Raw genomic sequence first — 24,230 nt, forward strand, 5'->3', positions numbered from 1 at the left:
GAGATAGTCTTGATGGGTTTTCCACATTAAGATAGCCCTGGTGAACTTTCCACATTAAGATCATCTTGACAGGCTTCCACATTTAAGATCGTCCTGACGGACTTCCACATTTAAGATCCTCCTAATGGATTTTCACATTTAAGATCGTCCTGATAGACTTCCAGATTTACGATTGTCCTAACGAGCTTCCATATTTATGGTAATGCCATGGCCATGGACTTCCATTCGTCCCATAAAGGGCTTTCATACGTCCAACACAAGGGGCTCTCAATCGTCCCATGAAGGGTTCTCATACACGGGTACGCATTGAGTCTTCGTATCATTTAATCTCCTTTCCTGGCTCAGTCCAACTGAACCTCCCTCAAAGCCACATGCATATCATGCATAGATATGCAAACATTCAACCAACATATATTGTCTATCATGTGATAAATAGTACGCTAATCATACCATTTACACATCATAACCATATTTACTCATAGCCATGTAATTTAATCTTATTAAACAACATACATTAGGCCAAACTTCTCATCTATTCAATCATGATCAGACTCAACCAAACTATAATTGCATTCAATACCACATGCACACACAATACATCAACACTTTGCCACAAGTTGATTCCCCATAAGTAAAACACTAATTTAAACATTTTTAGTATATTAATGAAACAGGATACACCCATTTAAGATCTAAGCCCGAGAACTCACTTGGAAGTTGTTGCCAAATCCATCTTACTACGCTCCTCCCTTACTATACGAGCCTCCAGCGTGCAAGATTTCCAATTTCTAATACTTAAACCTCAATCTTTCCCCTTCATGCACAAATGTTCCTTTATCTTTCTCTCTTTCATGGAAAACCAGAGAAAAGAAGTACAGAAAAATAAAAGAATTATTCTTGGAGAATAATGAGTCTGCTAAAAGCGTTTATTTACAAAAAGAACTCGCTAGATTTAAAAACTTTTCAATTAAATCCATGAATCCCCCTTACAACCCTAGACTTAACGAATCTGGGTGTGACATTTACACACACATTGCTTTAAAAAATGGATTCCATGAATGGCTACTTTTATCCTTTACATCTTGTAAGGTCCTTTGTATGCTTTTAATTAATGAGCCATGGGTGGAGGATCTCGTGGGGCCTAAAGAAATCTAGGGTCCGGCCTCCTCGTGCAGCACAATGCGCGATATGGGGCCATTTGGCCCTAAACTATTCATAATTTTCCTCCAATGAGATATCGAGCATTCCACTTGCTTGATGCTCATACACCATGGCACCTCAATTGCCATAGAGTAGCTCGCTTGCACTAAGGAAGTCCCACCAACTAGCCAAGGAGAAAGGAAGGTAAAGAGCTGGCACCTTTCACTACACCCCCTGAAGAGCATAATATTTCACATAACTTTACTTTGGGAACATCAAAATGTCTTAAACAAGGAAACTTTTCTTTCCTGGCTCTCTAAGCCCACACTTAAGCCACATGTTGCCTCATCTCATCACATTGGATCACTATCTCTCTCGATCTCGTCTATTCATGGCTTACTCAAAAGTCCATCATGTTGCACGCCCCCCTTTGTGCTCCCCGTTAAGGATCGCCTATGACAAGGCTTAAGCCTCATCCAAGGCCACTAAGTGGGTTGTCATGATGGCATTGTGGCAAAAAAATGTTGGACCATGGCACTAAGCTATGAACAAATCTCAACTTCACCTGTTTAGTCCATGACCAACTTTGCTCCACAACATCATTTCCATGGAAATTCTCATCCTCAAAAATAAATCATTTCTATTCTTCCATAATTTCCAACACATAATACCATAAAATGTCCCCTAATCAGCATTATCAATGTAAAAATTTAAAGCATTTCAAATATTCCAATTACCCGAATCGTCAAAGGTGTAGCGGAAAACCTATGATGGGATTGAGGGGGCACCACTTTCAATCAAGTCAATTTAGCCATATGGCAATCTCGAATCACATGCAATACTGCTCCTTACTACCACCACAAATACAACAAGCTGCATTATCAGCTAAACCACGCCTACATCTTTTGACGTTAGTCAGAAGCTTTTCCTTTACTACACTTGTTGACGGCCTTTGTATTTACACATTGTTCCCCATAACTTATCAGGTATATACCAATTCTCACGAGCAATGAAATCATATAAGCCGAAGAGAAAAAAACATGCGTCTCTCGTTGACCATCTTCATACACACTTGTCCAACCTCTATTACCTTTAATGGTTCACGGGCAATTTATAGCCTAAGGACCTATGTTAGAAGACTAATTAAACTGCTACCATCACAAACATTTTGTCATAATCAATAACTTAAAGACTAATTCAGCGACTGATTTCATGCAAAGAAGGCTAGAGATACTGACCTTACCTGACGATTTGTGAGCAACCGCCAGATGATGTTTGTGCTATACTACTCCAAGATATGTCTGATAGTCTGCTATCTATTTATGAGTGTTAATCTCTTTTTATACCCAAAAAAAGGAGTAATTATCTTTTATTCTTATCAGTATAGTTATTACATAAACTATCTTGATTAATTTAATTTTATCATATAGGCCACGTTAGTTTCAAACAGTTCTTACGAGGTAAGCTCTGTTGTAGAACCCTTAGTTGACATAGCTTCAAGTCAGTGAAGAAGAATAATTTGTTGGTCTTCTAAAGTGAGTCCCATAATCATTATTAAAGAAGAGCCGAAGTGTTCAAGAGCTTTTGAGGTACAAAAACATTGAGGAACTTGTGGCAATGCTTTATGTGGAGTTGGCTTGTGCAGTTCCTCAACCAAAAAAACAAAGTGATTCAAGTATATATGGGCGGATTAGTCTCAATTTGTTAAAAAAGTAACAAAAATTAATGAATGACTAAAATCCAACAATCTATAATGTTGATGATTATTACATTAATTTTTAAAGGTTGAATAATCGAAACATAATATTAACCATAATTTAGTGAACATTTCTATAATTTATTCTTAGCTTAAAGATTTTATAGCTCAACATAGTAGTTTAATTTTGTAAGAGTTAATATAATATACAACATTACCTAGAAATCAATGAAATAGGAGTTAAAAGTATTAAATAAAGTTAGAAATAAAGCGGATTCAAGTATCCCTAACCAAACTACAATATTGAATGGAGTCCATTGAATTCAAGCTATAAGTCTATATATTGTAATTATGAGGTTTTGAATATGTTTATTTGATTTCCAAAACCAGGAAACTTGAATAATAAATATGCAATTAAACAGAAGATAAATGAAGAATGGGGTGTTAGCCAGAAGCTAACAGTCACATTCCACAACCACACATTTGATGGAATTCTTTATTCTTACGAGACATAGAATATGTTGGGATTGGTCAACAAGGTGATGACCAACAACATCCTTACTTAGTCAACGATCATTGACTGCTGCAAAAATCTAAAAACCCCATGAACTCATGGTTGTGAATCATTCGAATGCTTCTCTCAATGCCAATGACTCCTGTTTAATACACATGAATAAAAACAATTATCAATTTCCAACAACTAAAAGGAAAAAAAAAGTATAATTATTAACTTAGTCCTTCTGTAATGCTAAAATTTAAGAATGCAGAATCGAGCTTTAATGAATTTATACCCATGGTGAGAGCACTTGCAAAGATGACACCAGATAGGATGAACACTATAAGTGAAGCTCTCCTAAGGATTGTTATTAGTTTTCTCACGAAATACTGTCCCCAGAAACCAGCCAAAATAGATACTCCCATCAAGTACAAAGCTGAAAAATAGTTTATTTTAAAAAATTATCACGTTTATAATAAAATGCGAAGAAATGTAAAGCGATAATAACTATATGACTTACCATAGGGCATTGGAAACCTCTTAAGCAAATAGAATTCAACAACGGACAAGGATGAAGAGAACATCATTACGAATGTTGCTGTTGCACTAGCCACCTGTTTAGATTACAAAGTCCAACAGGCTTTAGTTTCAGAAAAACCATCTTCATTCAAACTGGAATTCAAATTTGACAAAATTTGATTTGACATTAAAAATAAACAATTAAAATTTATCCATCTCCAAAATTACTCAAACAAAAAATTATTTAAAATGAATCGAATCTAAAATGATTGAAATCCAAAATATTCAAACACGAAATAATTTTAAGTCAAGATGACTAGAAAGAATTCAACCTGATGTTAATCTCGAATGACAAAATGTAAAATGGACAAACCAATAAACCCAAATGATCCATAACAACTATCAAACTCAAATGAAAAAATTTGAAATTGACTAAACTAAAAACCTTGACTGACAAACCCGAATGACCCACCAAATTGACATTTTATACCAAATATATCATAGGTATAGGAGGAGAAGAAAGAAAAATTGGATGACGAGTCAAATATACCTGTGGAATCACACCAATTTCAAGGAGGAGAGGACCCAAAATGAATCCACCACCAGAACCAAGCAATCCACCAACAGTGCCTCCCAAGATGCCACAAAGTGCACAAAATGCAATGTTCAATGGACTCCATTGAATTGAAGCTCCACAAACTGTTTCAGCGTTCCCAGTGCTCATTCTCTTCTTATGTTCTTTGTATAATTTAGTTGCTTCATATCCAAAAACCAGTGTTGCTATGGGGAACTGAAATATAAAACATGAACTTGCTTCAATCACTGAATCAAAGAAAGCATAAATTTCGCCAAGTCTTCATCAAATTAGGGTTACCTGTAAGCAAAACAATACCCAATACAAAGTGGTACAGGGAACCACATCATTCTGCAATAATAATAAAAAATCCAACATTTTAATGCACCATTGAGATAAACAGTTGAAACAAATTTGCGATGAACAGAGATAGAGTTTTAGCTTACCTTGATGACTTGAATAACTGTGAAAAGTACCCAAACTGTAGCCAGTACCAAAAGCCTTTTCCACCTTAGATTGAAACACAGTATTTGCTGCAATATAAAGGAAATTAATTCATTTGAATCTAGACATGGATATTTTAAAGAAATTCACTTACCAGTTTTGATTTCTCTTCTTTTGGAACCAATGGTTCGTACTCTGTATCTATCAGTACTGAAATTCAAGAATTTAAGATGAAAAAAATAAAGTTAATATATTTTCAAATCTGTTTAAAGATAAATATGAAAAGGTATTACTTATAATGAATCTTACATTCACCCTGGAATGAACAAAAGATTCTTGTGGCTTGGTGAGTTCTTTCTACAAATTTTAACAAATTAAAAAAAAAATGATGATAATTTCGTCTTATAAATGACTTGATATTTACTCAGATAATTGAAAACCTACATTCAAAATTGTCTCTTCTTTCCACATTTCAATACCCCTATAGAAAGACCTTGAAGACGTACCTAAATAAACAAGAAAGAAACAGAACATTTCAATGTCATAAAAAGTGGTAACCAAGAAGCAGGACAAAGATCAAAAAGTGAAATAACAAAAGGCAAAGTAGGGATTGTTGAAGAAACCTAAGAAGAGTATGATGATGAGCACAGTAATGAGCCAATAAGGGAAAACGACGCTCAAGGCAACCCCAACAGTGATGCCAAGCATCAACATAGGCTGGAAAAGAAGAGCCAAATCGTAGTCAATGATTGGCACTTCCTTTGTGGGATGCGGCACTCTAAGATTATACCAAACTGACGATGCTGATGCCCCCATGATCATGCCTGCAGCCAATTCTTATAATAATCCCTCAATTTCATCCAAATCCAATCGATAATATTTTGTTAAATTTAAATATATGACATTTTAATACTTAAAAGTTGCTATTTAAAATTCAAAGGTGTGTGATTTTAATTTTTAAATTAGAGATTAGAGAGACTGGATTTCAAAAGTTCAAACGGCAGAGAGATAAGGAACAGAAAAAATACGAAAAGAAGTTACATTTGGAAATAGCAGCGGCAGATTTGGTATCAAATCCAACAATCAAGGTAAGCATTGGAACAAAAATGCCGCCGCCGCCAACGCCGCCCACCGTACCACATGCTGATCCTAGAAACCCTATCACCGTCGCCATTACAAGCCTCCAGTTCAACTCCAATGCCTGCCAAAATCAAACACCATTCAAAACCTGAATATATAAAGATCTTCTACGACAAAAGAGAAAAAAATATATACTTACAGGCCAAACTTTTTCAGTGGTGGATAAATTATATGGGGACTCTAAGAGATTTGAGCTTTGGTTCATGTCGTCGTTGTTGCTTTTTTGGATGAACAAAACAGAGAGAACTGCTATCGAAAAACCGGACAGCAGATACAAAACGAACCCTTTGGTCGCCATGTCGGATTACGAGACTTGTTGAATTTCAGACAGCGCCCCCGCCGCCGCCGCCGCCGCCACCAAAAACCAGAATAACTTATGTTGTGTTGGGAAGGAAGAGAGCAAAAGAGCAGCCTCAAAGAGACCAATAATAAGAGAAACTAGAATGGAAAAAGTGGGAGTGAAATAGAAGAAGCCAAGACGTTGTTTTATAGAATGAGAGAGGGTGATTTATACATTACATGACAAAACATAACACATTCACATGCAGGAGGCAGGCAAGTCAGATATAAATTTGTCAGGATATACGGAATCACACATGCAACTCCACTTGGCTAAATCTGGGTGGCAAGACCAACACCTTCATTAATTCTCAATTACAACTGCTCTGTTTCGAAAAGAATTGACCATAAATTTTTAAAAAGGATCTGTAGGAATATTAAGCAAATATAAAACCAAAAAACTGTAAAAGGTGTTCAAATTTTCTACTACCAGTGTTGTTTGGTTGGTTGCTGTGTCTGATTGGAATTCGTGTTCAATAATTGGATTGAGAAAGTTTGGGGAAAAAAACCAAAAAGGTTATTCACGGCTGGCAAATTAGATTTGTCCATGTCCATTTCAACTTGAATTTTTTATTTAATTAATTTTAATCTGAATTCAATTTCATCATATATATATATATATATATATAATTATTAATTTTATTTTAAAATAATTCAATTAACTAAATAATTCGAAGTTGAAAATAATTTCAACAAACAATTTTAAAAAATCATCTGAAATAATTTTTAAAAAGTAAGACGGACAAAATTAAATAATTCAAATATGAAACAATTAAAATTGAAATTGTTCGAACTAACAAATTCATTTTAGAGTAGTAAAATGATAATTTTAGTCTCAATATTTATATTTTTATCAATTTGATTCTTTATTCTTTTTAGTTAAATTAACATTTCAAAAGAAAATTAAATTGCTTTTTAATCAAAATGTTGACTAAAATATTAAATTTTTTAATAATATTAATGTGATAAATTGTGTGTCAGTTCATTTGTACTTTATAATGACATTACCCTATTTATTTCATATGTCACATTAACAAAAAATTTAAAATTATAAAAAAATATATGTTATGGCATATAATTATAGGGTTAAAAAGTAGTTAAATTCTATTTATTTATGTTTAAATTGTTGAGCTAATTACGTTGCACAAAAACGGCACGTTTTGGGGAGGGGTACTGTAATGAAAACGCTGCGTTTTGGGGTGAAGGGCTTGGTTAATAAAACGGAGCGTTTTGATTGTAACCGAACGACAGCTGTAATGATCGTTATTTTCTTTCTTTTTAGCACCCTCGTGTGTGCTGGAGTTTGTTATGAACGATTTCAGTACTATTTTCTCAATCCCTTTCTCTCTTCTCTCTTTGTTACTTTTTCTTCCTCTTCCTATTCTTCTATTCTTCTTTTTCTCGTTTTCTACAGCCCGCATCAAGGTATTAAAGCCTCTCTTTCTTCATGGCCAACGATGGAGTAACCACCAGGCTTCAAAAAGAGATGAGTCAACTACAACAGGAGTTCACCCAGTTGAAATTAGATTTGGACACCAAGATTGATACCAAGTTTCAATCCTTCTATAATACGATGAAAGGGGAGATTCGAACTGAGATTTGCACGGGTCTTCAAGCTTTATTTGAGCAATACATAGGACAATTGACACCAACCAGTGATGTTGGTACTAGCAAGGAAACTCTGGTGGAAGTAAAGCTTGGATAAGAGAAAAGGAATCCTAAGGAGTGTTGCTCCTGAATCTTCAAAGGAGGAGCAGTTGATACTATCAACCTTACGAGATTCAAGGCAAACTGAAACGTTGGTACGAGGGTCTTCAGAGGATGTCACTAGTAACCTGTACAGACTGGAATGTCCATGTTTTAATGGCACGGATTTTCATGGATGGTGTTCGAAGCTTGAACAATTCTTCTCATCTAAATGTGTCAAAGACGAGGCTAAGGTGAAGGTAGTCATACTCTATCTTAAAGGCAAGGCCCTGGACTGGCACTATTTTTGTCTAGAGGCGTAGTGGGTTGCAACAACTACCGTGGTAGGTCTATGCTCGTAGACTGAGGGGCCGGTTTAGTTTAGACATCTATGCTCGTAGACTGAGGGGCCGGTTTAGTTTAGACACTCTTCTAGATCCTATGTCTAAGCTCGTTACTTTGAAGCAACAAGGGTCAGTAACTCAATTTCATGATACATTCATTAGTTTGCTCAACCAATAAATCTAACTGAAGAACATGCCATTAGTGTGTTTGTTAGTAATCTCAAACAAGAAATAGGGCAATTCTTACGGTTGTTTCCACCTTTCACCCTAATAGATGGATTTCGTTTAGCTAGAAGTGTAGAGAGTATTATCTCGGGGCTTATGAAAAGAGCGATATATAACGAGAGAGCTGGAGGACCAATCAGACCCTTCTTACCAAATGTTAAACCTATCCAAGCGGTTTCCACTTTTAGCACCACAGGGGGTCCTAAAGGCCCTGTGAGTCTTTATCCTAAGCAGAAATGGATAATAGAAGAAGAAATAGGCTCTGTTTCTGGTGTACTTCCAAATACACTCTAGGACACAAATGTCAAAAATCACAACGGTATCAATCGGTGATTGAAGTTTCCTCTGATGGTGAGGTTAAGCCAAAGAGCCCTGAAACCGATGAGTTTCAAGATTGCAAGGAGTAATTGGAACAAGGAGAGTAGGAACTCGAGGTCACTTCGCCTATACTTTCTTTACATGCTTTGCATGGCTCTCAAGGGTACAACACAATTTAACTTTTAGCTTACATCAGGCAAACAAAAGTTATCGTTCTTGTGGATTCTAGGAGCACACATAATTTCATGGATTTTAAGTTGGTAAAGCGACTGGACTTACCTACTGAGCAAACTGTTGCATTGAGAGTCATGGTGGCTAATGGAGTTCAGTTGTGTACCCAAGGAGTTTGCAAATATGTGCAATGTGAAGCTCAAGGATCGACATTCATTACTGATTTTCATTTGTTACCTCTGAATGGGTGTGATTTAGTGTTAGGAATTCAATGGCTTTTATCTATGGGATCCATCATATGGAATTTCTCTTCCCTCACTATGCAATTCGAATACAGGGGCAAAAACCATATCCTATAAGGAGTTGTTCCTGGCAGTCTTCAACTATTATCTGACAATCAAGCAACCAAATGTTTCAAAGTATTAAGTTATGGTCCCCAGCCTATGATATTATCTTTTAGTCAACAAATAGTACTCACCCTGCCAAAGTCTCTTAACCATCTAATGTTACTCAAGTTGTTAGGTACTTTTGATGATGTTTTCCAAGTACCATCAGGCTTACCACCTACTAGACTTTAGGACCATCGCATTCCCCTGCTGGATGAATCACAAGTGATCAAAGTAAGACCATACAGGTACCTCACTATTCAGAAGAGCGAGATTGAAAAACTAGTGCAGGAAATGTTGTAGGAAGAGATTATAAGGGACAACAATAGTCCATTTGCTTTACTTATTATCATGGTAAAGAAGAAAGATGGGGGCTGGCGATTGTGCATGGACTACAGGCAGCTCAACAACATGACCATGAAAGATACGTTTCCCATTCCCATTATTGAGGAACTGTTGGATGAGCTTAGCCAAGCTACTTTATTTTTTAAGTTGAATTTGAGGTTCAGATATCACCAAATCAGGATGTGGGAAAAAGATGTTTACAAGACAGAGTTCAGAACTCATGAAGGCCACTATGAATTCTTAGTTATACCATTTGGCCTAACAAATGCCCCATCCAATTTTCAGGCTTTGATGAATACTATTTTTAAGCTAGTTCTGAGGAAATTTATCCTAGTTTTTGTTTATGACATCCTAGTTTATTCTAGGGATTGGACTGACCACCTGAGGTATTTGGAAATAGTTTTACAACTGTTAAGGGATAACAAGCTCCATGCTAAGAAAAATAAATGTAGTTTTTCCACTGCTCAGGTTGAGTATCTAAGCCATGTTATAATATCAAGGATTGTTAGCATGGACTTATCGAAGATAGAAGGAGTTCTCTCTTGGCCTATGCCTAAGAACATCAAGGAACTTAAAGGATTCTTAGGGCTATTTGGCTACTATAGGAGGTTCATTCGAGGGTATGGAGCCATGGCTCAACCACTCATTTCACTATTGAAGAAAGATCAGCAGTGGCATTGGACAGAAACTGCACAAACAACTTTTTTAGTTCTTAAAGAAGCTATTTGTACAGCACCAATACTAGCTCTTCTAGATTTTTGTGATCCCTTCTTTGTGGAGACAGATGCATATGGTAATGGCATTGGAGCTGTGTTACAACAAAAAGGGAAACCAGTGGTATTTTTTAGCAGAGCTTTAGGAGTTAAACACCAAGCCTTGTCCATATATGATAAAGAAATGTTGATTGTGTTGCTTACTATTAAGAAGTGGCACTCATACCTTGTTGGGAGACCCTTTACTATCAAGACAAACCACCAAAGTTTAAAATTCCTATCTGAGCAACAGGCCATCACCCCATATCAATAGAAGTGGGTATCCAAAATGCTAGGGTACAACTACTTTATCGTTTATCGAAAAAGGTCTCAGAACATAGTGGCTGATACCTTATCCAGAAGGACTCATCTACCAAACAGTCAAATTTACTAGTGTTTGGTAGAGATGTCACTTACATGGTCAGAGCTCTGGGAGAAGATTATACATGCCAGCTTGGAGGATGTGAAGTTACAGAAGTTGTCTAAGGAATCACTACAAAATCCTCAATCCTATCCCAAGTACTCATGGGATGGCAGGTTTCTTAAGAGAAAAGGAAAAGTAATGATCAGCCACAGCACAAAACTCAAGAAGGTAATTTTCGAGTTGTTCCACAATTAGGCCATTAGTAGCCATTCAGGAGTGCATGCTACTAGGCATCGCATAACTAGCCTATTTTAGTGGAAGGGGTTATCAAGAAATGTCAAACAGTGGGTTCAAGAATGCACAACTTGTTAACAGTACAAGAGTGACAATGCTGCATGCCCTGGATTATTGCAACCCTTACCAATACCCGATCAAGCATGGGCTACTGTCAGTATGGATTTTATAGAAGGTCTTCTTTTATCCAAAGGTAAAAGTACCATATTGGTAACAGTTGATAGATTAACTAAGCATGCTCATTTTTTACCTTTGGCACACCCTTTTACTAGTGCAAGTGTAGTTCAGCTCTACTTGGATCAAGTATACAAGCTCCATGGAATTCCAGAATCCATCGTATCTGACAGAGACAAAATCTTCCTTAGCAGATTTTAGGAAGAACTCTTCAAACTACTTGGTACTTGACTGTACCTCTCCACTACCTATCACCCCCAAACAGATGGGCAAACGGAAGTTCTCAATAGGTGCCTTGAAGGTTATTTGCGTTGCATGACTGGTGAGAAACCTTCAGAATGGGTTTATTGGCTACCTTTGGCAAAGTGGTGGTACAACACCACACACCACTCGGCTATCAACACCACTCTTTCCATAGCCCTTTATGGTTAGGAACCTCCCATTCACCTACCATATCTGCCAGGGTTCTCCATGGTAGCTAAGGTGGACAAAATACTTCAGGATAGGGAAACTTTAAGGAAGCTCCTTAAGTTTTGAAACGAGCTCAAGAACGAATGAAGAAGCTAACAGGCAAGAAAAGATCCGATTGGCCGTTTGCAGTTGGGGACCTAGTATACCTGAAACTCTAACCTTACAGACAACATTCACTGAGGAAGATACTGAATTAGAACCTTTCTCCCAGGTTTTATGGCCTTATCCTATTGAAGCTAAAATCGGTCAGATGGCCTACAGATTGAAATTACTTGAAGGAGCAAAAATCCACCCTATATTTCATGTGTCTCAACTAAAGAAACATGTTAGCTCAACTATACACTCACTCGCATTACCACCTGTTGGAATAGATGGCTCGATCTTGAAGGAACCAGCACGAATCCTTGACAGAAGAATGGTAAAAAAAGGGAATCATGCTGTCACTGAGGTGCTAGTGAAATGGGCGGACACCTTCCCCAAGGACTCTACTTGGGAAGCTTGGATAGAATTTCAAAGGCAATATCCTACTTTCGATCATTGAGGACAAGGATCTGCTTAAGAGAGAGAGTATTGTTATGGCATATAATTATGAGGTTAAAAAGTAGTTAAATTCTGTTTATTTCTGTTTAAACCGTTGAGCTAATTATGTTGCACAAAACAGCACGTTTTGGGAGAGGGGTACTTTAATGAATACGCTGCGTTTTGGGGTGAAGGGATTGGTTAATGAAACGGGGCGTTTTGATGCTCAGCCTTGTAATCGAACGACAATTGTAATGATTGTTATTTTTTTTCTTTTTAGCACCCTTGTTTGTGCTGGAGTTTGTTATGAACGATTTTAGTACTATTTTCTCAATCCCTTTCTCTCTTCTCTCTCTGTTACTTCTTCTTCTTCCTCCTATTCTTCTATTCTTCTTCTTCTCGTTTTCTGCAGCTCGCATCAATATATTCCAAAAAAAATTAAAAATAAACATGAGAAACATGTGAATTATCATGTGGGTAACAATGCTTAAATATTTACTATTTTAATTAATATTTCCATTATAAAAATAACAATTCAACTGATTTTGAAGGAGTAAGAGTAGAAAATTAAAGGAAAATTTTTATATGGCTAAATTTATAATGTTAGTATTGAGATTTAGCAAATTTAAAACTTATCCAACGGGGAATGATGATTTGAAGCAGCCGTACATTATTGATTTATACATTTTAGGGAGGACTGCAACTTGCAAGGCTTTAATCTTATCGCAGCCGATACAGTCAATTAAAGCACAGAAATTTAAATCAAATTGCATACGTTTTCTAAATTAGCCTTTTTTATTCTTTATACTTTGGTTTTTAAATAAAATGACAAATTTATAACATTTAAAAAAAAGAATGTTATTCAAATTTGAATTTTAATAAATGCCAGCAAATAAAGTTGGATAAGAAAAATGACCACCGTCTATATTAACCTTCGTAAATGCCCGTTAAATCCTCTTTACCAAAGCGTTTCATAAAATGCAATTAAAGCTTTTCTTTTTTCTTTTTTTCCCTATAACCATAACATTAAAACGCATTGTATTTATTATTTTTGTATCAGGCAGGCATGGGCATCCCCAGAATTGAAAATTTGTTCACTTTAGTCCTTTAGAAATTGAAACTTGATAAATAATTATATTTTGAATTTTAAAGATTTATAATTCAATTCTAGCCTTTCAAAAATATTTGTATATGATATTATTAATTAATAAAATATTTTATCATTAGAAACTCGTAAAAAGGGAATCAATTGAAAAGAAAATAGCATAAATTCCAGATTCCTGATAAAATCTAAAACACATGTGAATCAGAATCGATCAAAAATAATTTGTGGTTATCAATATAATGAGAGTGAAGCTTAGCTTTATCTTAGCCGAGCTTTCTAATAATTATGTGTCATTTTCATCCTATTTATTTATATAATAACAAAATTATTAATATTTAAAATAATTATAATAAAAATAATAATAGGAGCAATCGAATATAATTTAAATTTGCGGATTTCCAATTGGGTCCATCTTTATCTACAATATTACTACTTCAATTGATCACCAACAAAATATATCTCTCATCCTGATTCCTTATTAAAACTATCTACTTTGATGATGATGATGTATACTTTTCCAATTTTATAATAATTATCAAGCTTAACATATATAGATTGGTACAAGACTTTTTTAATCATATCAATCCTTAAGATTGGCATTTATTATACAAATTGGTCCTTAAATTTGGCATACGTTATACAAATTGATTACTCAAGTTAACATCATTAGCTTCTGAATAATTAGGTGACTTGACCAAATTAGGAAGCAACACGTAGACAAACAAGGAAACAACACGTGTCTTACTCATTAATTATTCTAAAAACTTAAAATTCAATAAAATATGTAGAAATTCAAAAAAAGACATATATATTCAAAATTATAAAAATTAATATATATTTGAAAAATTAAAATTAAAATAGTTAAAATTTCAAAAATAAAAAATATTATGAAATTTTAATAATAATAAAATATTCTTAAATTTTTAGAAAATTACAAAATTACAAAAATTCAATAAATATTTTAGAAATTCACAAAAAATGTTGATCAACATCCAATCAACATCAATCAATGTTGATCAACATCTAGTCAACGTCTAGTCATCGATCAACATTGGGTCAGCACCGGATCAATGTATGTCAATCTTTTTTGTTTTTAATAATTTTTAAATTTTTTAAATTTAAACTACTTTTGAATTTTTCATATTTCCATTTTTTGTAATTTCTAAAATTTTAACTATATTTTTAATTTGCAAAGTATTTTTGAATTATTGAATTATTATATTTTTAATTTTAACTATTTTTATTTTTTGAATTATATATATTCAGTTTTTATAATATATTTTTAAAAATATTTAATTTTTTGAATATATATTTATTGAATTGTTAAGAACAATTAAAAGGAAGACACATGTTGTTGTCCTGATTGCTCACACGTCACTTCTGATTTTAGTCACGCCATCTAATTATTTAAAATTTAGTTAATCATAAAGACCAATTCGGAAATAAATTATAAACACCAATATGATAAAAGAAAAGTCAAAGTGAATTTGGAAAAACCAATTTAGCAAGTTGATAGGAGGATCTATATATTTAGCCTTATTATCATTATCAGTAGAAGAGTTGGACATGCATATATTCTAAAAGATTCCTTTCAAATGTGCAATCAATTTTAATATAAGTGGAATTGTATGGATCGTCCTTAATATAAAATTAGATCCCTTCACAAATTGAAACAATATCACAGTTAAGGATTGTTTTTGGTAATCTATACGTAAGAACATACCGAGCTGTCACTGTAACTACTGCCTTGGCTACTTCAGCTTGGATGGTCTCCCTTTATTAATTTTTGGACTATTAACTATTAGCAAGAGTTCAACGTTTGCCATTTAATTTGCATAAGTGTTTGTTGAAATTTCTTTTTTACATGGCCATATTGGCAAATTTTTTTAGTGATACAAATAAGATTAAATAAAAGCAATTAAATTAATCTCTCTAATAGGTCATTCAAAATGCATATATCAAGTCTTCTATCATGAATCATTTTAGCTCAAATATCTACTATCTTATTTTTTCCCTAGAGACTTGTTGAATGCGCCAATGATGCACTTTTATCAGGAGTTATTAAATTATTTTAATTAAAGTTGAATTATTGAATCCCAAATATTGACGTGTTTTTAGTTGACTTTTCAACATCCCTCATTGTTTTATTCTTTTCCTAACCAAACTTTTTTTAATTATTTTACGATGAACCTAAAACCCCAAATAAATGAATCAAGAGCCAATAACTTTTGAAACAAATCTTCAAAACTAAAATTCCACAAAATTTAAATCAACAGTCCATCTCCCACTCAAAATCCCCCATAAAAATTTAATTCAATATTTTCATGTAATTCATTATTTTATTAATTAGTATTTTATAATTTTAAAAAATTATACCAGAATTTTATATTTTTAAAAATAAAAATGTAATTTTATAAAAAATAACATAAACTTTAAAAATTCTAAAAGGTCAAAAATGATATTTCCCGGCCAGCCCTTGGCGCCGCCCCTATCAGAATCCGAGTGCATTTGCGTGTCAATTTCTTAAAAGCCATAAATATTTTCGGAGGCATAAGGAGCCATTTTTTTTTTCACTTTGCAAATTAAAAAAAGAATAAGCTTGTCTAAAGGGTAATAGAAAAAAAAAGTATTTTTAATGGAAAAAAAGGAAAATAGATCTTGCTTGAAGGATGGTTGAGAAGAAGTCGAAGCAACCAAAAGAAAATTCAAAAATATTTTTTTCTTTTTCTTTCACATCCCATTTTCTTTTCTGTTTATTATATAAACAATATCCTTATAAGAATTATATATGGTTAAATTCTGCTATTCATCCCTATACTTTACAAAATTTGTCAATTTAGTCCTTCTACTTTAATTTGGTTATTTTCAATCCTGTACATTTCAAATTTTCAAATCTCAATCATCATTAAACTATAACTCATTAAATTCATTAAGTCATGCTATTTCCATAATTTGATTCGTCAAGCATATTGTTGCATGTATAATGAATGTTATTTCCACATATTGCTCACTAAAAATCTTGATAATGAATTAATAATTGTCATTTGCATTGAGACCTGAAATTTCAAAATTCAAAAATATAGGGACTTAGAATGAACAAATCGAGAATATGAACAAAATCTACAATGGTATACATAGTACAAGACTAGTACTTGAATTTAACAAAACGAATTAATTGCTACTATTTTGTTTAGGAATAAAATTTCAAAATTTAAAAAGTACAGGGATTACAACTGATCATATTAAAATACAAGGACTAAATCCATAACTTTCACAAAATACAAACATTAATAACAGAATTTAATCATTATATATCAATAATTAATTATGACATAGAAAGTATTAAAATCAAGCATTCAATCATAAATTAGCAAAAAGTCAGTAGCAACTATAATGAGAACCAAAATGCTAACAAACCATGAACATGGACTATAAAATGAATATGAGCGATGTGATAAGACACATTGCACTCTTAAGGAAATGACCCAGGTTCGAACCTTGAAGACGAGATTATTAAAAATGGTAGCCATAAACTTCGAACATAGATTATAAAACGGACATAAAGAATACCAAAAAATAAAAATAAAAAGCTAACACCCAACTTTTTTTCTTTCTATTTTTACTATGCAAATACAAGGGAGGATTAAAAAAATAATAATTCAAAACTCTATTTTCATATTAATCTCAACCTTTCTTTTAGCTTGTGTTGAATCTAATATTGTATTTAAACTTAAATACAAATTAAATAAAAAATCCTTCAAATATTCGATTTTATTAAATATTTAGATTTAATAAGTGGAAAAATTTTAGCAATAAAAAAATTTTTAAAAAAAAGAGATAACAAAATCGGAATTTCAAAACTTTGCTCACAGTTTTCTACCCCCCCCCCCCCTCCCCAAAAAAATGGCTATGGTATAATCTAATAATATTCCAACATGAAAACCATGACTTTCAAATGATAGAGATTGAGAAATTGAAGTTGCTATCCCTTTTCGTGTACCATAAGTATTATCATCTAACATTTTCTTTTTATTATTTATTATCGAACAATTTAGTTGAGTTTCTTATATTAAATTATATGCTCAGTTCATTTGATAACAAATTTGTGTGTTAGACTTAATTTATTATACATAATATCTCAATATATTAAATTATATGAATTGTTTCACATATTGGTCAACCTAATTAATAATTTTAAATTTTATATGTACATATAAATATATTTACATGATTGAGATATATTTGCATGTATATATAATATGTTTATATTTTCATGTATCTAATTATGATATATTTTCCTCTATATATAATTTTTTAAGAAATTAAAATTTATATATGTGAAAAATATTTTAGAACATTGATAAACTCAAAATAGTATACCAAACACATTGGTATCCATTGGTATGGTATTGATTATCTTAGTTGAAAGACTAAAAACCTCTTTCATTTATAAAGTAATAAATATTATTTTGAGGATGGTTTTGTCATTTTATATTTTATATAAAATCTATAAAACTTAATATATGATGAGATTTGAGTCACCATCAAAATTTCAAAACTTCATTTTACCTATTAAACCAAATTTGCATTTGTTTTAAGTATAAATTTTTTATAAATATATATATATTTATAATTTTGTTTTATTTATACGGTAGACGGTCTAGACGTGTCATAAACGAATAACACTTTTATAAATTCAAAAATAAAATAAAATAAAATAAAATAAAACAAATTTCTTCATAATCAAAATTAGACATGATCATGGGCCGGGTCACCATTCAAGTCCAAAAGTTCACTTGAATAGTGGGAGAGTTTAGATAAAAATATAGGTCCAAAAAATAGGCTTGGATTAAAAAAAAAACCTGTTTAGAAAACGGGCCGAGTCTCGGTAGGATTTTTTTTGCCTGAGCCCAACTCGAATCAATTGTTTTGTTGTCATTTCTCTATTATTTTGCTACTATTTCGCTATTATATTGTTATTATATTGTTGTTATTGTTTGGATATTGTATAACTCTTATTTTATTGTTAATTTTGTTACTATTTTATAGGCATTTGCTTGCTAAGTTGCAATTGTCTCAGTGTTATTTAAGTAAAAAGAAATTTTTAATGTATTTTCAATTTGTTGAGAAATATTTATTTTAATATTTTTAATATATTTGATGTATTATATTTTAAATTTATTTTTATTTATTTTAAATTTATTTAATGTATTTGTTGGGAAATACAAGTCGAGTCGAATTTGAGCTTAGAATTTTTTAATTTAAATTAAGTTTAAACAAAAATTTTAGACACATTTTTTAAGCTAAACTCGAACCTAAAATTTAGGTGGACGTGGCCAATCATGATTAGTTCTAATCAAAATCAATCAAGCACATTCACTTACCATCCCTGGATATTTAATTAATGAAAATAGAGTAGTCTAATATAATGACGTATATGACAAATAATATGGGTATTTTACCAATAAAAGCCCTTTTTTTTCAAAATTTACCGAAATGGGCCAACTATTTAATTATTTACCGGAATGGTCCATTTTCCGCGAAATCGCGTCCACGTCAGCGCGATGTCAGGGTATGCGCCAGGAAATCGCGTCCACATCAGCGTGACTTGCTGACGTGGACGGAAATCACGCCCTATAGGACACGATTTGCTGACGTGGCATGAACAGTTTATGTTTTTTAGCTTGAAAAACTTTGAAAGGCCATAACTTTTCGCTCGATTGTCCGATTGAGACGATTTTTTATTTCAATAAATTTTGAGATCTACGCTACGACAAACCGCTTAGAGATGAATAGGGACTAATTTGTAAAGTATAATTTGTTAGTTACAGTATAGGGACTAAAGTGTAATTATTTCAAAATTAGCATGAAATTTTTGTATTTAAGAATATTTGAATGTTATGGAAGGATGAAATTGAAATTGAATTGAAAACGAAGCTTAGATTTGAAAATATGACTATTTAGGTTTTAGGGACTAAATTGAATAAAATGGAAAATTTTAGAGAACTTCTCAAAAGTGGAATGAGCTGACTTATATCTATAACAGGATGATATAAGACAATTCTGTAAAAAAATATCTGGTGTTTACTTCAAATAAATAAGGAAAATAATGATTTGAATGTTTCAAAATTCAATTTTAAATCGAAAAAATAGAAATTTAGGGGCAAAAAAGGATCTTTTTCGACGAAAAATGCGGCAAACCGCCTTCGGCAGTCAGCGCATAGATCTCAAAAATTTATTCGAAATAAAAAAAATCGTCTCAATCGGACAACCGAGCGAAAAGTTATGGCATTTCAAAGTTTTCCAAGCTTAAAAACATAAACTGTTCATCCACGTCAGCAAATCGCGTCCTCGTAGGCGCGATTTGTGTCCACGTAAGCAAATCGCGCTGACGTGGACGCGATATCCTGACACGTACCCTGACATCACGCTGACGTGGACGCGATTTTGCGGAAAATGGCCCATTCCGGTAAATAATCAAAAAATCGGCCCATTTCGGTAAATTTTGAAAAAAAACGACTTTTTTTGGTAAATTGCCCAAATAATAAACAGCCGTACTAATCACGTTAATTTTATATTTAGAATGTCATATATTTGAGATACCGGATCACCAGAGATAAAATGCGAAAATCTATGTATATAGTTAATGAATAAATATGCTTACCAAAAAAAAAATACAGATTGTTATATATGATAAATAATACATATCACATGGTTATTATTATATCGTTAATTATTTGTTAATTATATAATTATAGATTTAAATATATCATGTACGGGGAGTGATTCATTTACAACTATGTAAAATTAAAATAGTTTTAAATCTCGTGTGATGACTTGATGGTCAAGAGTGCTTATTGTTCTAAATGTGGCTTGAGTTTGAGTTGCGCTAGTTACATTTGTTATTATAAATAACCAAAAATAATTTTAGATTCTTTCGTAATTTTTTTATATTATTAATATTTTAACAATTTAATTATTAAATTTATCGATATAATTATATTTATCATGCACAAATTAAATTTTATTTAATTATATAATTGGATTATAGTTTAACATAGATTTGTATGATCGGATTGGACGGAAATAATACACCAAATCATTGTATTATATCCTAACAATAATTTGAATTTGTTTGGAAGTTTCCTTGCAATTATGTGTGGAGCATGCAAAACAATTTCTTATATCATACCCGATGACATGACAGTTAATAATAAATTTAATTTCTTTTGTCTATGAATATTAGAATTTGTCAGATATTTATTTTTATAACTGGGGAGAGTAATTTAGTTGCGTGGAATTCAATCAAAACTTTTATATTTATAAAATATTGTTTTTGTCACTGAGTTGGCAGAATTTGTCAGATTTGAATTAAAAAGTAAAATAATTATATTTAATATATATTTAAATGTTTTTAAAGAAGTTAAATTTTTTAATAGCTATTATTATTATTGTTATTATTATTATTTAAGTAATAGTAGTTTAATTAAAATTTGATTTAAGTGGATAATTATTTTAAAAATGGACAAATTTTCATAAAACCTCAAATACATAATTATCTATATAATTTATATAAAAGTACATTTGAATAAATATTTTATTATTTATTATATTACTAAATTGATATTATATATAAAATATATGTTTTACTTTTGTAAATAATAGGGTTCTTATTCATTATATAGTTGAGTTAAAGTTGATTTAACGTATTAATAATAAGTAATAATAATTAATTATTAATATAGAGGAAATAATATCAATATTAATTTTTATTTTTTATATAGAATGTTTATTGGTTTAAACTACACAACTCAGCATATTATTTAATTATTAATATAAATATTATATTAAATTAATTATCATTTAATTAATGTTATAGTCCTATAACAATTAAGATTTATCATTATAAATAACATTAAACACTTAAGCATTTTTAAACAAATAACATCTGAATAATCACTAAAGCATGGAGACTATTAGCATTGATAAGTTTGAAATATCTCAAAATTATAGAGTATTAAAGCATTTGTTTCTCAAGAGGAAAGTTTCAATTATGTGAAAGATCATTTTAATCGATGATGAGATAAAATTATGATAACCTTTCATCACACATTTATTTAGTTTATATTGTCACATCCCAAAAATAGGCCTAGAAGAAATAGAGATAAAATTTAGATTTTATTTTTTTAAGTAAAGGGTAAGAATTTAGTATGCCTTAAAAATTGTTTTTGTTAAAAGTTATTAAGAATGAGCCCGCTGGTTTAGTGGTAAGGCTTTAGCTTACTCATATGTCCCAAGTTTGAAATACTTTGTGTTCATTCAACCAAAGTATTTTATTTTTACCCCATAAAAGTGCCGAATTTGCAAAACAACCCAGCTAAAAATTGGTTTTTTTCAATATAGTCCTCATTCTACATAAATTCCCAAAAGCCTATTTCAATTAGGGAAAAAGAGTTTATAAATAGCCAACCCTTTTCAAACCCTAGAATTGATATCTAGAGAATTTTTCAAGAAAACTCCCAAAGTTCCTTCTTTGCAAATCAATTTTCAATCGAGGAATTCAAAGTTTTCAAAATCGTCCATCTCCCCCCAAGTAGATCATTAATCTCCTCATCCGATTAAGGGTTTTTTTGCCTTCAAATTGGGTGTAGGATCTAAATTTAAAATCACTGTGTATAATTAAATGGTATATTAGAAAGTAAGAAATCAGTATAGGTGAACCCCATAAGAACTGAATGAACTTATAGGAAATAACATGCAAACCCTATAGCAATTGTAATGCAAACCCCGAAGAAATATTATGCGGACCCTTAGAAAATTACATGTGAACCCTTAGGTAGATGCTAGGCGAACCCATGTATGTAACCCATGCATACGAACTTGTATGTGAACCTTGGATACTATACGAGTTACACAAGATATGTGAACCCTAGGTACATGTGAGCTACATAGGACAAGCGAACCCTATATAGTATGCGAACCGTACGTGTTTAATTATGCAAAACATACTTGTTTATTATGTGAAACCTACATGGCAAAATATGCGAACCTTTTATTCATGCGAGCTTATTAAACATGTGAATCCTCACGTAAGTAATTGTATGAGAACTGTATGTGCGAGCCCCTATGAGCAAGCCTATGCGCGAACCCTAGTGTGCGAGCCTGTGTGTGAAGCTTGTGTGCGAGCCCCAATGTACGAACCCCTGCGAGCAAACCTTGTATGTGTGAACTCATTTATGTGAACCCTAGGTGCGAATCCATCTACGTGAACCCCTAGGTGTGTGAACACTGGTGTGCCAACCCTAGGTGTGTGCACCCTAATGTGAGAGCCCCTTAGGTGCAATCCCTAATGAGCGAACCACTAGGTGTGACCTCTAAGTGTGAACCCACATGTGAGAACCCCTGTGAGTGAACCTTGTATGTGCGTGAGAACCCATCCGTGCGAACCCTTAGGTGTGCAAACCCTGATGTGCGAACCCTAGGTGAGTGAACCCTAATGTGCGACCCCTAATGAGCGAACCCTAGGCGTAAACCCTGAAGTGCGAACTCACATGTGCAAACCCCTAAGGTGCAAACCCCTCAGCTGCGAACCCATACGTGCAACCTTATATGTGTAACCCTTGTATGTGCAAACCCAACTTAAGTATGTGTTAACCAAACCAAGTGTGTTAGACCACACAGAAACACTACATATGTGAAATTGTTTTAGTCCTAAAATTAATTGTATATATGAAACTGATGACAATGGACGCATGTTCACATGCCACTGAATGTGAGTGTGAAATACTGAATTTAAGCATCGAAAGATGATAAATAGCATGATATGTTAAGAATATGTGCATAATTATATGAAAAACATGTATGAAGGATTGATACGAGTCACAAAGGCCCAACCCAAGCTCAAGAACGTGATGGGCTCAAATTACCACAAGGCCCAATAACGAGGTCAAAGGCCCGACAAATGCATTCCAAACTAAATGGGACCATTCAGGAATTTGTTAGCAAGGACTTAGATGCGTACACGAAAGAAAGAGAAAATCAAGATTCACTTTCTTGTTTTCAAGAAAATCAAGAAACCGAATCTAGGCCCAATCTTGCTGTTTGGAACGATTTCAAGAATCAAGAAAATCAAGATTTCAAATCTTGGAAATCTTGGTCCAAGAAACCGAATCTTGCAGCCAAAGCGCATTGGATCTCCGTTATGCGCATCAACGAACCAATTTCGGTAGGAGATGGACTACAAGCCTAAGTTCTTGAAGGCAAGGCCCAATAAGAGGATTCCAAGCCCAACCAAGAAGTCAAACCATACTTAGTTGAAAATCAGGCCAAATTGTTAAAGTGGCCCAATTTGTAAAAATTTTAATTGTTTAATTTAATTTTTAGACTATAGGAGTATTATATGTAAAAATTCGGCCCAAGCAGCCCATTAAAATGCCTTGGCCGAATTTCCCTCTTAAATTTGTTAATTAGGTTTTTTTTAAGTTTTTCTAATGAGATTAGGAAATAGTTATAAGGCCTATTTATAGGCATGACCGGCCACCCTTGTTACACACATTAGAAACACATTGAAAATTTCAGATTTGCTTTGAGTGAAAATTCTCTTTGAGTTCTCCAAGAATTTTCTCTTGAGTTTTCTTTAGAAGTTGTTTTAACAATCTTTTTGATTCTGGGAGCCATCTTCAGCCTTCTTCTTACCATTGAAATCTTTCGGGATTTCAAGGCTTCTTA

General features: G+C 32.7%; 1 non-coding gene across 1 annotated transcript; it reads right to left on the minus strand.

Moving 5' to 3' along the window:
* Window positions 1-3,153: 3,153 nt before the first annotated feature.
* LOC105785489 (sulfite exporter TauE/SafE family protein 4) lies at window positions 3,154-6,655 on the minus strand. Its single transcript, XR_008197446.1, has 11 exons — window positions 6,149-6,655; window positions 5,911-6,070; window positions 5,493-5,693; window positions 5,314-5,375; window positions 5,024-5,226; window positions 4,872-4,958; window positions 4,726-4,776; window positions 4,402-4,641; window positions 3,853-3,946; window positions 3,628-3,768; window positions 3,154-3,492 (listed from the first exon to the last, which is right to left on the minus strand). It is a non-coding gene; the product is annotated as a sulfite exporter TauE/SafE family protein 4 (transcript).
* Between the last annotated feature and the right edge of the window lie 17,575 nt (window positions 6,656-24,230).

Source organism: Gossypium raimondii, chromosome 1 (assembly GCF_025698545.1).
Source record: "Gossypium raimondii isolate GPD5lz chromosome 1, ASM2569854v1, whole genome shotgun sequence".
NCBI lineage: Eukaryota > Viridiplantae > Streptophyta > Magnoliopsida > Malvales > Malvaceae > Gossypium > Gossypium raimondii.